The following is a 15080-nucleotide window of genomic DNA, read 5'->3' as shown; positions in this document are numbered from 1 at the left end:
AGAATTATAAGACAAAATGTCTCCGTTGTATTTAATAATATTTGCTTGAATATATATATATATATATATATATATATATATATATATATATATATTGGTCTTGGCTTAGATTGCCTGACGAGATCGGCAGGATAATTTCATTGTCCTGCTGATTGAAACAACTGGTAATGATTTACACAAAAATCCCCGAGGCTGAAATAATAAAAAACATTTAGCTCTACTAACCTATTGAGCACATTTTCCCCTGCTTTTTACCAAATATACCTCCTAATATATAGTGGAATAATAAGTGTCGCCCTAAAGAAAACAACACTACAGTTTTATTTTAAAACTTTTATTAATGTTCTTGACAACTGAAGTAGTTCAGCGGATTTAGGTTGCGGGAAAGGGGGGGGGGGTCAGTGAGAGAAGGCTACAAAATCGTAGCACTCCTTCTGAAGAGAAGCCTGAGTCTCTTTGGACTTGTAGGCTGGCACTGAATCCTGCTGCCACACCCAGTCTGCCAGCGACCACTTGATTACCCTAGGAAATCACCACACTCTTCAGCACATCCAGGTACACTTTGGTGTTGACTTTCAAGCCAACTTCGAAGATGTGAGGTGGCATGATGTGACCCTCACTTGAAATTATACCAAAAACCATAACCGTGGCCAGAAACTTTTTCATCACCCTGGGCACATCCCTGTAATTTGTAGCAATCCAGCGATGCACTTTTGAAGATGCTGGCAATGGTCCTATGGTCATAACTTGGATCGGTAGAAAGCATGAGTTATACAGCAACACATCTCCAATCTCACTCCTTGAACATTGTGTCACTTTCAGACATGATAGAAGACTCCTATCCCTCTTGGGATTTGTACACAACTGGCCAACTAATAGATGGTCTGCAACAAAAAAAACAAAAAAACTGGGTTTAATCAAACGGAAATGGAATCATGTCTTTTCTAGAGCAATAATTTAATAATTTCACTTTGTATAACCCTGTGTGTATGTATGTATGTATGTATATATATATATATATATATATAGCAAAAATGGTAATTAATAAAAACCTGAAGAAAGTGCTCAATACTATTGTAGAGCAAATATGCGTTTTATTTTTTTTATTACCGTTTTTATCTGTTTAGTTACACATGTTTCAGTTGCCGTATCGTGTTGGCGATCCAGTAACCTCGTCAGACTTTACATAAATGGTTGTTATGGAAGAATGATATCAGGAGGGGTGCGAAAAAAGCGAAAATCTTTTCCATTCCTGTAAAGTCTGACCAGGTTATTGGATCGCCAACACGATCCGGCAACTGAAACATATGTAACTAAACAGATAAAAAAACGGTAATAAAAAAATAAAAAGTGTGTATGTACTAGCATAGGTACCCAGCGTTGCCTGGGTTGACGTGAAGTTCCATTTGGAACACACCTGCTATACTAATCATTTCCATCATGGGCAACATGGATACCCCCACAACAATTCCAAAAAGAATTATGTGATACCTTCTCCAACAGATATTTCGGCAGAAGGGATACAAAGAGAAGAAACTATTCTCCGGATATTGAACACTGGAAAGAAAACTCTCCCCCCCCCTCCAATATTTAATTAAAAATAAATCATTACAACTTTTGTTTCAATAAAAATAGCAGTGAATGCCCGTGCGATTGCAAAAAAAAAAAAAAAAAAAAAAAAAATTAGCCAAGTAGGCAGAACTCCTAAAAAAAATGAAGATCTACCAAAAATTAATTCCAAAAACAATTAAATGAAATTTTTCGTCATTGTAATGCGCCCCCCCCCCCATGTAGATTGCCATATTTTGGGGTTCGTTTTGTTTATGAAATTGTTAGGTGAAAGTACAGAGTGGTCTCATAAAAATTGATTAAATTTATTGTTATTTCATGTTTTAAATGTAATTCCCCCACCCCCACCACCACCACCAAAAACACAAATTGTATTTGTCATGTTTTGTCCCCCAGCCCCTCGATCGCCAAATTTTAAAAAAATGCTAGAGATGACACGTCTTGTTGAACGCCTGGTGGCCAAAACGTGGGTGCACATTTTACATTAAATTAATATGTAAAAGTGATCCGCCAATAAAATGTTAATTTTCTTTCTTTTCAAAATTTCTTTCATATTATTTAAACGTATTAGGCCAAAAAAAAGTAGATCTTTATTTCTTTTAGGTGGGTCACATTGTAAAAAAATTACCGATTTCTGTATAGCGGTTTCTAGAATAAAATCAAACAAATGAAATCTTTTCTTCAGTTTTTCGTAAGTGTTTTTTTTTTTTTCTTAATATTTCAAACAACAAAAGCCAAACATTTTTCTATCTACTCGGAATTATTTTTTCAAGCTAGAAATTTATTGAGATTACCAAATTATTTTATTTGGTAATAGTTTTTTTTTGTTTATGTTCCGAAGGGACAAATAATTCTAAAACAAAGATTTAAAAAAAATCGATGTTGGAATAATAATTTCAGATAAATTTAATTAAATATGTTATCAATATAATTATTGTTTAAAATTTATTAAATAACGATTTTAAATCGAACACTTATAACAATTCTCTCGCTAGAAACATTAACTAAGATACCATTATTTAATAAAATCGATTTTTGTTAATGTAATATGCAAATGAGATGATCTCTTTATTGTATCTAGGTTGCAAGAATCATACTATATATAGAAATAAATGAGAGTAAAGTAAGGAATCTTTTGTATATATTAATCAAATTGTGAACAAACAAATAAACAATCAGACAGGAATACGAATTTATATATATATATATATATATATATTAGTGTTGGGACGATTAATCAGGAATCAGAAAAATTGGAACTTTTTGGGGTCTCGGAATCGGAAAAATTATAGTCTAATTTCCGATTCCAAACCAATTCTTTAAAATTTTAAAATAAAAAATGAAACGAGCAAAAATTGTTTTTTTTTTAGAAGTTGTTCCTTTACAACATAAAACTGAGAGGGGCGACAGAATGAGTTATAAATCTCATTTACAGATTGAACATTGATTAGCAGAGTTTAATTTATTTTATTTATTGGTCATTTATAACTTACCTATTGCCTTTGTAATCGTTTAGCATCTATTCACTAAAATGTCTACATGCCCTCATCTGAGGTAGTTCGTATGATTATTAACAAGTTTTAAATGCTGTGGGCAGGAGGGGGGGTTAAATTTCGTTTGAGCCAACTGTACATTAGGGTGGTTGTCATAGGCTTCTTCTGAAATAATTAAAGTTTTGTGCCACCTTTTTGGACACAAGGAAATCCTCAGACTCTCCAAACCTAATTTAATTTGTTTTTATTAGTTTTTATTGTAAGCAAAGTAAATATTTTACAGTTCACTTGCCTATTCAATATCACAGATTTTAAAAAGCTTTTAGCATTTATTTGATTTATGGCCATATGGTGTTTATTAGAGAGCACTTTAATATCAAAGATTTAATATGCTTGGCATTTTTTTTCTGGCTCTGGTTTTGTATGATCACCACATCCTTTGAAATATTTCATGTTTTCTTATATTTTGTTTGGTTTTGGCACAAGTGAAAATATAGGTGAAAATATCACAACAAAACTTTGGAAGAGCAAACATTGAGGAGTTTGGTAACTTAAAAAAAAAATTGTCATTTACATTTAAAATACCCAAAACATACGAGATTCTACTTTTTTTAGGCGATTATGTGTGAGCACACTGAAACCTTATTTAGAATGAGGGTTCAGTTGTGCATATATGTGAATTGATTCCATTTCAGTACATTATAACTTTTTAAGCATTTAAGTAATTTTCACTGCTAATTCTTAGGCCGATCAGCAAAATAATAAAATCACATGTAATTGCTATATTTTTCGTATTGCCACCCATACTTAGGGTTAGTAGTAGGAAAGGAGTGTGATTTTTATGACTTTTAACAATACTATATATTAATACGATAACGTGTGTTATGTATTTTGTGTGTCACGATTACATCCAAGTGACTGTTATTTAATTATGGATTCCCATTTTTATAATAAATAATTTTGGTGCTTGTCTATAATTGGGCTGAAAAAAATCTTTATAATTTACGTAATTGTTACTGCATGAAGATGTCATTAAACTGCAAAATACTGCTGCTTGTATACTAAGTACCTTCTATAGATACTTTACCTCCAAGATGACTGCCTTGTCTGTTTTGCATGACAGACCTTTTTATTTTTTACTTAAATTCTCTTTCTCCTGATCACTAACAAATCAAACTGCTCTGTTTCCCAAGTTGCCACTAAACCTAATCCGTTTCACGTAACTTAGAGGGGTCCTTGCTCTCCGCCCTTGACCCTAACAGACTCGTAAATCGATACCCATTAACACCTAAAATTCCCTAGGCATGCTTCTGATTATAACTCCTAACCCATAACCAAGCTTCTAAGTAAATACTTACTAACCATAGTCCTATACATAGACTTAAAATAATCTATAATGAACAGCAACCATTAATATCTCTTTGTTAAGAGATAGTATTGCAATAATTATTACACAAACTAAACCGGTACTCATTGAAATAAAAACTTACGGATATTAAGAGAAAGGTGAAGTCATTCTCCTTCGTTGTAGTCTAAAGGCAACTTACTTAAATCGTCTAAAACTCCATGCATTCGTATACAATACTACTTATCCATCCATCTATATTTAACTATACTTACAGAATATGCAATAACCTATATCTATCAGGCATAATTGTACTCCATATCAAATGTTCTCTTGTATCTACAGGATGGTCAAAAAGTCAGGTAACATTTTAAAGAAAAACGATATTAGCAATACACGTATATTTAAGTACCATACATTGAAATATAAAATGAAACAAACATGAAATATGTTTATTTTGTTAATTGTCGTCCATTTCTCTATCAATCGCTGGAAGCGATTAACCACTGATTTTGTAACACGTGTAATCATGTCAGCTGATATCCGCGCAATCTCCTCTTCAATAAATAACTTTAAAGACGCTATTGTATCAGGCTTCTTGCCATAAACGCTATCCTTTACATAGCCCCAAAGCCAGAAATCAGGAGGGGTAAGTTTATATATTACACTCAAATATTTAAACAAATAATATTAAACGAATAGAAATTATAATGGATCATATTGTTTTTTCTACCTTTAACATGTTACCTGACTTTTTGACCACCCTATATACTGAGCATATCTTCTCTTTCAGTCTTACTAAATATTCGGTTTGGCCACCAAATCAGAATTTCTAATAGCAAGTAAATCATACTCTAACACTTTATCCTAATCCTAAACCTACTAAACCATATCTAACCATACATTCCTAAACTTACAAAACTATATCTAACCATACATTAACTCGTCTCTCTCAATCCAATACTGTAGCAAATTTAGCTGCTTCCACTGCATGAATTTTTACCTATACCCTCTCCCAGTAAAAATGAAAATGGAAAGCATAATAATGTCCTTTTTTAACGTTTGAGGAGTGGAAATTTTCTGTAGAAGTTAACCTAAATGCCCGATTTTTTCAGGAGATATTAACCTAAATAACCAATAAATATTAACTACCCATGCGGGGTCGCAGAAATACCTGGATTAGGACCCAGGCACGGGGCGAACCCCCTCAGAGCTGATGGACCCATAGGTCTTCCCAGGTCATCCATCTAGGAGAAGGAAAACTCTGAAACTAAACCTAGGGGAGGGAGGCCTCTTCAGTCCTGGACGACAACCTTCCTAGAGCTGGTGACTCAAACAAATCACCGGTTGGCAAACCTAAACTGCTTAAGGAAGAGATAGGCTCTGTCTATCGCCCGGCTTTCATACTCCTTCTTTGCCTATTGGCCAGGCGTAGAGGTACTATCACAGGGACTTGTCTGAATCACCCAGTGGTTGACCTTGTTTCCTGACTAGGGCAATGAACGTCGCTTTTCCCCGCTCCCGCCACATCCCATCCTCCTAAACTGGACACAGTGGGGTGCTTCAGTGCCATATATGTCAGTGCAGTTGGACTGGGCTGGCTTTGCCTAATGGATTGAGGGTACCGGATTGACAGTTCCTGGCTGCTGTTTCCGACTGATAGTACAGGTGCCCTCTTTGGTAGTGCTTAGAGCGGCTGCTTCATCAACAGTTGTAAAATATCGGGATGTTTGTAGTGCCATATCGCGCATGGAAAGGGACCCTGCACTCATCCCCGGTGGGCTTTCCTGAGGCCACAATCCTGTGGGTGAGGACGGCTGATGGTCTACTTGTATTGCATGTCTGGTATTCTGCACAACTACTTGTCCAGCACCCCCTCACTCACTCACCCTAACTGAAACTTTTAAATAAAATAAAATGAAATGACAGCTCAAGCAAAAGTTACGTTTAAACCAGGACCAAACTCAAAGAAAACCAACCTGCCTCCTCCCTTGAGGCTTGCATTTACTAATATCCACGGGTTTAGAACTAACTTAGATGATGTTGAGTCATTTCTCCTTGTAAACACCCCGGATATCTTAGCATTAAGTGAAACTAATCTTCACTCCTCTATTTTCTCTAACCACTTTAACATGCCTGGTTATCTCTCACTCTACTGTAAGGACTCGGACAGACATATGCATGGACTTGGAGTCTATATTCGTAACACCCTCCCCCTAACTAGAGAAATAAAACTAGAATCAGAGGACCAGGCCTTTATGTGCTTCAGACTAAATATGCAACACAATATTAGCTACTTGTATTTTCTCTACCGCTCTCCCTCAAACCAAGACTGTACCCTAATAAACAAAGTCTCAGACAGCATAGATATAGCACTCTCCCTCGATACTAGCGCACAAATACATGTATTTGGTGACTTCAATGTCCACCACCGTAACTGGCTAGGATTCTCTAATCACACAGACGTAGCTGGTAGCACAACACATAGCTTCTCTATATCCCATTCCCTATCTCAGTTGGTTACATTTCCGACACGTTTTCCAAACCAGCAAGATCAACATGCCTCACTTCTAGATCTCTTTCTGACAACGGTTCCCAATGACTGTACAACAAATGCCCACAGCCCACTCGGGAATGCTGATCACACTGTGATAATGGTAGAAATCAGCCTAAATTCTCGCCCTAAAACTGAAGACCCACTACTCAAAACAACGAGGTATTACAAAAAGGCTGATTGGGAAGCCATCAGGGAGCTCATCAGAGATGCCCCCATGGCAAAATATCTTTACTCTTCCAGCAGAACAGTGTGCAAATGAGAACACTGAATGGTTCAAAACTGCTATTGAAGCACATGTTCCCGCACGGAAATTCTATAGCAAGCCCCACTCTCCCCAATCCCAATGGTTTACTTCTACTTGTGCAGCTGCCATTTGTCAAAGGCAGCATGCGTTCCACAGATTCAACCGACATAAGTCCAGCTCAAATAAACAGAAGTTTATAGAAGCTAGAAATAATTGTAAGAGAGTGATAGAGACAGCTAAGACAGATTACTCTGAAACCACCAGAAAACGCATCAAAGCACAGAAATTAGGAACCCGGGATTTTTGGAAAATCTACAACAGCGTAGTAAATAATGGACGGTCAACTATTCCCCCACTATCAAACAATCATGAGGTTGCTTGCACGGCAACTGACAAGGCTAATCTGCTTGCCAGTCGGTTTGCTTCAAACTCCACACTGATCTCGGTACACCACTCACTCCCTGATTTTCCTCTGTGAACAGACGCCACACTAGACGATTTGAAAATCACCCCTTCTCAGGTACATGCTATTATAAAAAGCCTAGAGACCTCAAAAGCATGTGGACCAGATCTCATACCGACTGTGCTATTAAAAAAATGCTCTGCCGAGGTTGCTCCAGTTCTGTCCAAACTTCACAATAAATGCCTTAACGAATCTTGTTTTCCCGACTGCTGGAAAACCGCCTCTGTGGTACCAGTCTTCAAGAATTCTGGTGAAAGAACTGACCCACTAAATTATCGCCCCATTAGCCTCCTACTTTTCGCCAAAATATTTGAGTCCTTAGTTAATCAAGCCCTAGTCCAGCACCTAACAACTGCTAAACTCCTGACTGACAAACAATATGGATTCAGGCAAGCCCGTTCAACAGCAGATATCTTAACTGTAGTTTCTGAACGTATATACCGTTCATTGGACAAAACGGGAGGGTAGAGCGGTGGCCCTTGATATATCTAAGGCTTTTGACAGGGTATGGCACGATGGTCTTCTAAGGAAAATTAGATCATATGGAATCACTGGAAGAATTCATAATGTAATTAAATCCTTCTTAAGTAATAGAAAAATCAAAGTTGTCCTCGACGGTCATACATCCAAACAATATGACATAAATGCGGGAGTACCTCAGGGGTCTATCCTTGGACCTCTATTATTCCTGATATTCATAAATGACCTCCCTGATAAAATTGTTTCGGAGATGGGTATATTTGCCGATGACACCACTCTCTATAACAGATATGAGGGGAAAACAAATGAACACATATTCAGAAACACTAGAGGATGTCCTCCAATCCATAGTGGAATGGGGACAAAAATGGTTGGTCACATTCAATGCAGCTAAGACTAAGCTTGTTTCCTTCAATACTACAAGAAACCTTCTCTACCACCAATAGCAATGGCCAAGAACACATTGCCTGAAAGTACTTCTTTTAAAGTTCTCGGCCTAACGTTTACAGGGAATATGAACTGGAATAGATACATTGAGAGCATTACCAAGGCTGCTGCAAGGAAGGTTGGCTCCCTCTACCGTGCTAGAAAACTACTTATGCCTGACAGTATCCTATACCTCTATAAGGCAACCATTCGCCCATGTATGGAGTACTGTTGTCACATCTGGGCTGGTGCATCTGCTGCTTGTCTCTCGCTCCTGGACAGGGTTCAAAAGCGAGTCGCCAACCTGATAGGTCCTGAACTGTCATCTAGGCTTCAGCCTCTGTCCCATCGACGAGATGTTGCATCCCTCTGCCTGTTCTACAAATACTTTAATGGTGAATGCTCTGACGAACTGCAAACACTTGTACCTCCCCGACGTAACTACCCCCGACAAACCCGACAAGTACTAAGTCTCATCCCTTTACAGTAGAGATCCCTAGGTGCAAGAAAGCCTTTTACTCCAATAGTTTCTTCCCCAGAACTGCGGGTCTTTGGAACTCCCTTCCGGGATTCTGCTTTCCCAACTGCAATGATATGCAGAAGTTCAAGTGTAATGTTAACAAACATCTTTCTACTCATCTACCTTCATAATGAACCCGCTAATTAAGTCCCTAATAGTAGCCCCCTGCTTCAAAGTGGCACTGTGCCTTGTTTGGGGTGAAAATTGAATAAAAAAAAAAAAATATTCCAAAAATCACATAAATCGATCAAGTAGTTTTTTTTTATTTAAGAAAATCAAATATTATCACACGTTTTAGTGAAGAATTGCTTCATACCATCTTGTTTGAGACTGATATGCTACTAACGACACCTATTGGAAATATAGGATCAACAAGGGCAGACAATCGACTTTTTTATTTTTTATTTAAATGTCGAAAACACTTTTTTGCAAAATCGTAAAATTTGATTCTCTTTAAAAAAAAAAAATTATGTATACGTGATTGATTTTTCTTGTATATTTTCATCTAAGTTTTTCATGTTCATTTATTAAAGTCTGTTTTCAAACGAAAAAAAAACTAGTGTTTTCGACATTCTCTTTATTAAAAGAAGTCAATTTATTTATTTATTAAATAAGTTAATTTATTATATTGTATTATAAAAAAGTGTTTCGACATTTACAAAAAAAAAAGAACAGGGTTTTGCAATTTGTTTCCAAGTCGATTGTCTGCGGTAATTGGATTGGAATCAGGAAAAATTTTGGAATCGTCCAACCACTAATATATATATATATATATATATATATATATATATATATAGTCATCCACATACAGTACTGTTTCGCTGTATCACAGTTTATCAGTGCGGCTAGACAGGCAACTCCTTCAAACGAGGATCGAAATCGAACGGACCAAACGACAGTCAAGTCTTCTCACCATTACACTATATGGCTGCTGCTGTGCGGCTAGTGAATTAACGATGTTTTGACATGATCCAAATGCCTAAACTCGATTTGTTTACACAAAAAGCATCACTTAATACGCTAATGGTAGTTTGTATATCACTTCCCAATATGCTCAACCCAAGATAGGGAGCATTAAATAAATATATATATATATATAAATATATATATATATATATATAATATATATATATATATATATATATATATATATATATATATATATATATATATATATTTCTGTAAAGTCTGAGGCGGCTACAAGATGGCCAAAAACGGCCGAGTAGCTGAAACAATGTAACTAAACAGAAAAAACGGTAATAAAAAAAAAATAAAACGCATATTTGCTCTACAACAGTATTGAGCACTTTCTTCAGGTTTTTATTAATTACTACTCCTACTATATATATATATATGTGTGTGTGTGTGTGTGGAAATTCTGAGTTAACTTATGTAGAATTACTAGAAAATTTATTGTTTGAGAAATGAGTACAAAAAATTTTTTGTAGTTTTTTTCCTAAAGCCATGGATTTTCAATGAATGGCTTATCTCATCGAAAGAAATGTTAATAGCAAAATAGATGTAGGTAATTATAAATGTTGCTTATTAGCACATAAATTTTAATTGAAGTGATAATGTTCAGTATTATAGAATCTGTAATCCTAAATTTCAGTATTTCATTTAAATATATATATATATATATATATATATATATTGTCTCTTATATTTTGCTCTCCTTGCAATGTTTTCATTCGTTGTGTGCCTGCGTTGTTGGCCCTTTTGTTGTCACGATTATGTCGATTTAGTTACTACTGTTGCTAATAATTCACAGCTGTCCTGGTCTGTTGCTCAGTTGAAACTTACACTGATAATTCACCATCACGGTATTCAATCACTAACCGACCTTTCGCCTTGGCTTGCCGGCCAAAACTGACTGTTGACTATTTATTTACTTAATTACGTCCTTTATTTGATTTTTTTTTTTTTTGATTTAGTCAATTTAAGAAGTTGGTAATAATTTTTTTATGTATTGTTGAGAAAGCAAACCCTGGAAAAATCATGGATTACATAGAAAATGCAAGCATGAAAAGCAATATGGTTAAAATTAGAAAAGTAAAGGACTTGTTGTTAAAACTAGAAAAGAAAAAAAAAAGATATTCAAGTAAAAAGTATAATAAATTTATAACTTAAAATATTGCAGCATTAAGAATTCATTATATAATCTTAAATTTAATTTTTTTTTAATTCTTAATGTTGAAATATTTAAAGTTATAAATTTATTATATTTTTTAGTAGAATGTCTTGTCTTTTTCTTTTCCAGTTCTAACAAGTAGTCCTTTTACTTTTCTAAGTTTAATCTTAACCATATTACATTTCATGCTTGTATTTATATATATATATATATATATATATATATAAACACACTTCCTGCCGCTTGATCACTATAGATCGTCTGAATTAACATTAAGCTTAATGGTAAAATTTCATTCAGTGGCAGTTGATAGTAGCATAGGGGTTTAGTTCCTTGCTAGCAAAGCCAAAGATGATTTTAAGAGGTTTGAATCCTTCAACCATCAACAGTTGTCACTTCCTGCACTGATGATTACTAAAGCATAAAGTACTAGTATCTGTATGTATAAAAAATAATTATGTGTGTGTGTATATATATATATATATATGTATGTATATATATTAGTTCAGTATTTGTAGTCGAAACTCACTAATCATGTTTTGCAAAGAGAGATAGGTTTAAATTAAATTTTATATTGATAAAATTATTTTGACCATAATAACATTTAAAGATTTTTAACTTTTTGATTAGTAAATTTTTACGTTATTATTATATCATGTTATTGGCAATATATATATATATATATATATATATATATATATATATATATATATATATCAGGCTGTCTGAAGTTATTGGCTTCCTGACCTAAAATGCACTTAACACTGATATTTTGTTTTTCTTTCTCTTTGCAAAACTCGGTTATATTCTTCAAAGTCAAAAACAAACAAGCAAAAAAAAAAAAAAAAAAAAAACAATTTACCTCTACAAAACAACCAAACCAAACACTCTGAATAAATATTTGAATAAGTTGAAGCATAAAATCTTTTTCCATAAAATAACGTGAAACGAGTTGAAATGCCATAAAACAAAACAGCCATACCTCACTAAAAAATTACTTTGTTCAGCATAGACCATCTATATTATGAAAGAGTTTCTAACTAATGATGGAAAAGCCAAAATGTGCAAAGACAGTAGAATTATTTACCTTGCAACTAACTTATATTTTTAAGTGAAAAATTGTCTCCCTTACAAAAATTAAAAAAAAATTTTTTATTCAAACAAAAAACAATTAAAATGTCTTAATTCATCCTGGGTAAGAACGGCTAGATACAACTAATAAAAAATAAATTGTTAAAAGGAAGTTCATGGTTGAGAATGGTATTCCAAAATCGGAAATTTAAATGTAAAAAAAAAAATTAAGTGTATTGAGCTTTCAATATTATGATTTTTATAGAATATGCAAGATTTTCTTTCAAATAGCAAAATTACAAAATGTTTATGTACACCGGAAGTATGCTTTGAAAAGGGCCACATGCAACAATACACAGGCTAGAATTTTTATCATACCACCTCAAACAAGAAAATCTTTTTGCTTACATAAAGATAGGTTCCAAAACCTTGCGATGGAATGAAATATGGGCAGTGTAAAACTGATTATTAATATTATGAAAATGGACACTGCATATGAATAAAAGGTCAGATTTGATCTTCCATAATTGGATTTCAACCTCTGGAAGGTTGGAACATAAACTCCTGATGTTGGAGGAGACCTGGCAATGGAAATCAGGGTTTCAAGCTTAATCTTTTTTTAAATTGCTTTTGCTATTCGTAGTGAGGTTGGAAAGTGTTGTAGAAAAGGACAGCAGAGGTGTTGAGAGCAGAGCATGGAGGGAAAGACTGAAAAAGAGTAAAGAAATTTTTGGGCTAATGATGACAGAAAAGCCATAGTTTCCACCAATATGACTTGAAGCCCCACCAGAAACTACTGCATAGTCCAAATGGCATTAGTACTTTTCACCTACTGATCCACCCTCTTAAATAATTAAACCCTATTTAACTTCCACCATTACTGATCATCACGGTGTTGTCTCACTGTCTACTTGAAACTCATTAACTGTTATCCGCTCAAGACCTTTGGAGCTTTGGTAAGCGATGATCCCCCTCCCCGCATCTTGTAAAAAATGCTCCAAAATTGAAAGCTCACCACATGAAGTTTAAAATTGAACTTAGATAGATTTTAGATTAATTTGGTTTGTACTTTTTTTTTTTTTTTTTTTTTTTTTTTTTTTACAAAGGAGTCACCACTTATTAAGGCCCGGAGGCCACTCGAGGATAAGGGTTAATGGGTATACATAAGTAGTGGAAATTTTGTAAATTGGATTACTTAAGAGAATGGTTCATCAAGAACTTGTTTACATTGGACTTGAAGACAATCAGATTGTAGTCAGCTGGAAAGCAGGTAAATGGAAAAGAGTTCCACAGGCGTACAGTTCTAAGAAAGAAGCTTTGTTCATGGAGTCTACGTTTAGGTTTACGCACAGATAAAGAGTATGGGAAATTATTTATAGTGTTTTTTGCTAGACAAGTGTTTTTCGTGAAAGTTTGACAAGGAGGGACCATAGATTGAAGCTCAGATGAGCACTTGCCATGAAAATAACGATAAAGCAGAAACAGGCTCGCAACATCTCTTCTGTGGGAAAGAGGTTGGAAGGAAGAGAAAAGGGCATCCCCCACTACTATGAAGTCTATTTTGAACCGTGTCAAGGCAGGATAAGCTGCTTCTAGCAGCTCCTCCCCAGATGTGGCAACATAAGCTGCTTCTAGCAGCTCCTGCCCAGATGTGGCAACACTACTCCATCATTGGCCATACATGGCTTTTATATAGGTAGAGAAATTTTAAACAAATTAAATTTTGATGGATTTTTTTTTTAAGGTTTTCAAATATATCCACCCTATAAACAGTTTAGACATTTAATAAATAAACATCCATCATTGTTAAACAATTGTTTTATTACAAATTGTTATCAGCTCTAATTACTTAAATCACATTTTTTATTATTTTTAACTAGTCAGTTGAAAAATGTTATTGTAAATTAACTTATTAAACAGCGGGTCTTCTTTGTGTCTAATTAAATTTGGCACCTGGTGAATATGAGTTGAGTGGGAGGATTTCCACTGAGAGGGTAAACACTCCTACCCCTTACCGTAAATGATTAATGAAAAACAAAATATCACATTGGATTAAATATTAGAATTGAAAAATTGATTTGGGGAACTTTTTTTTTTTTTTTTTTGAAAAAAACAAACAGGGTGAAAATGAATCTTAGACTTTTAGAAATGGGAGATGCACCTCTTAGAAATTAATATTAAATGAAAATAGTGCATGGAATGACAAAAACAAACAAAAACGCTTTCAAAACAATAAAGAAAAGACTTATTTCAACAGCAGAAAGTTGGACAATGTCCAAATGAAGAAAATGAAGACTTAAAAGTAGTGTTGGGACGATTAATCAGAACTTTTTGGGGTATCAAAATCTGCATCGGAATCAGAAAAATGTATGTCTATTTTCCGATTCCAAAAACGATTTCTGTAATTATCTTTTCTTTTTTTTTTTTTTTTTTTTTGATTTTGTTTAAAACAAAATCTTCCACTGCTAGTAGTAATCCTGAAATGATAAATATTGATTGATTTTTAATTACTAGTAAAAATATAATTTATAGATCTTCCCCGCCACAGGTATTTTTATGTTTGAGAAAATATCTGCATATTTAGCATGTGTTTTTACGGTAATTGGGGGGAAAAATAGCAACTTTATATTTAGAGATTTATGAAGAATTGAAATCAGTAATTGTATCGGAATCAGGAAAATTATTGGAATTGTCTCATCACTAGTTAAGTTGAACTGTTGTAGGTCGGCCAGCAGTTATCTTCAATGAAGATCGTTATGCTAAAGTGGACAAAGATAAGAG

General features: G+C 34.4%; 1 protein-coding gene across 1 annotated transcript in view; it reads left to right on the top strand.

The window, feature by feature from the left end:
• Positions 1 to 15080, top strand: part of LOC145254538 (transient receptor potential cation channel subfamily M member-like 2) — a 401110-nt gene that overhangs the window by 274154 nt on the left and 111876 nt on the right. The window lies entirely within an intron of this gene.

This window comes from Euprymna scolopes, chromosome 3, assembly GCF_053919585.1.
Source record: "Euprymna scolopes isolate OS-2025 chromosome 3, ASM5391958v1, whole genome shotgun sequence".
Lineage (NCBI taxonomy): Eukaryota > Metazoa > Mollusca > Cephalopoda > Sepiida > Sepiolidae > Euprymna > Euprymna scolopes.
Note: the sequence above shows the minus strand (reverse complement) of the source record. Positions and strands in the feature narration are given on the sequence as shown.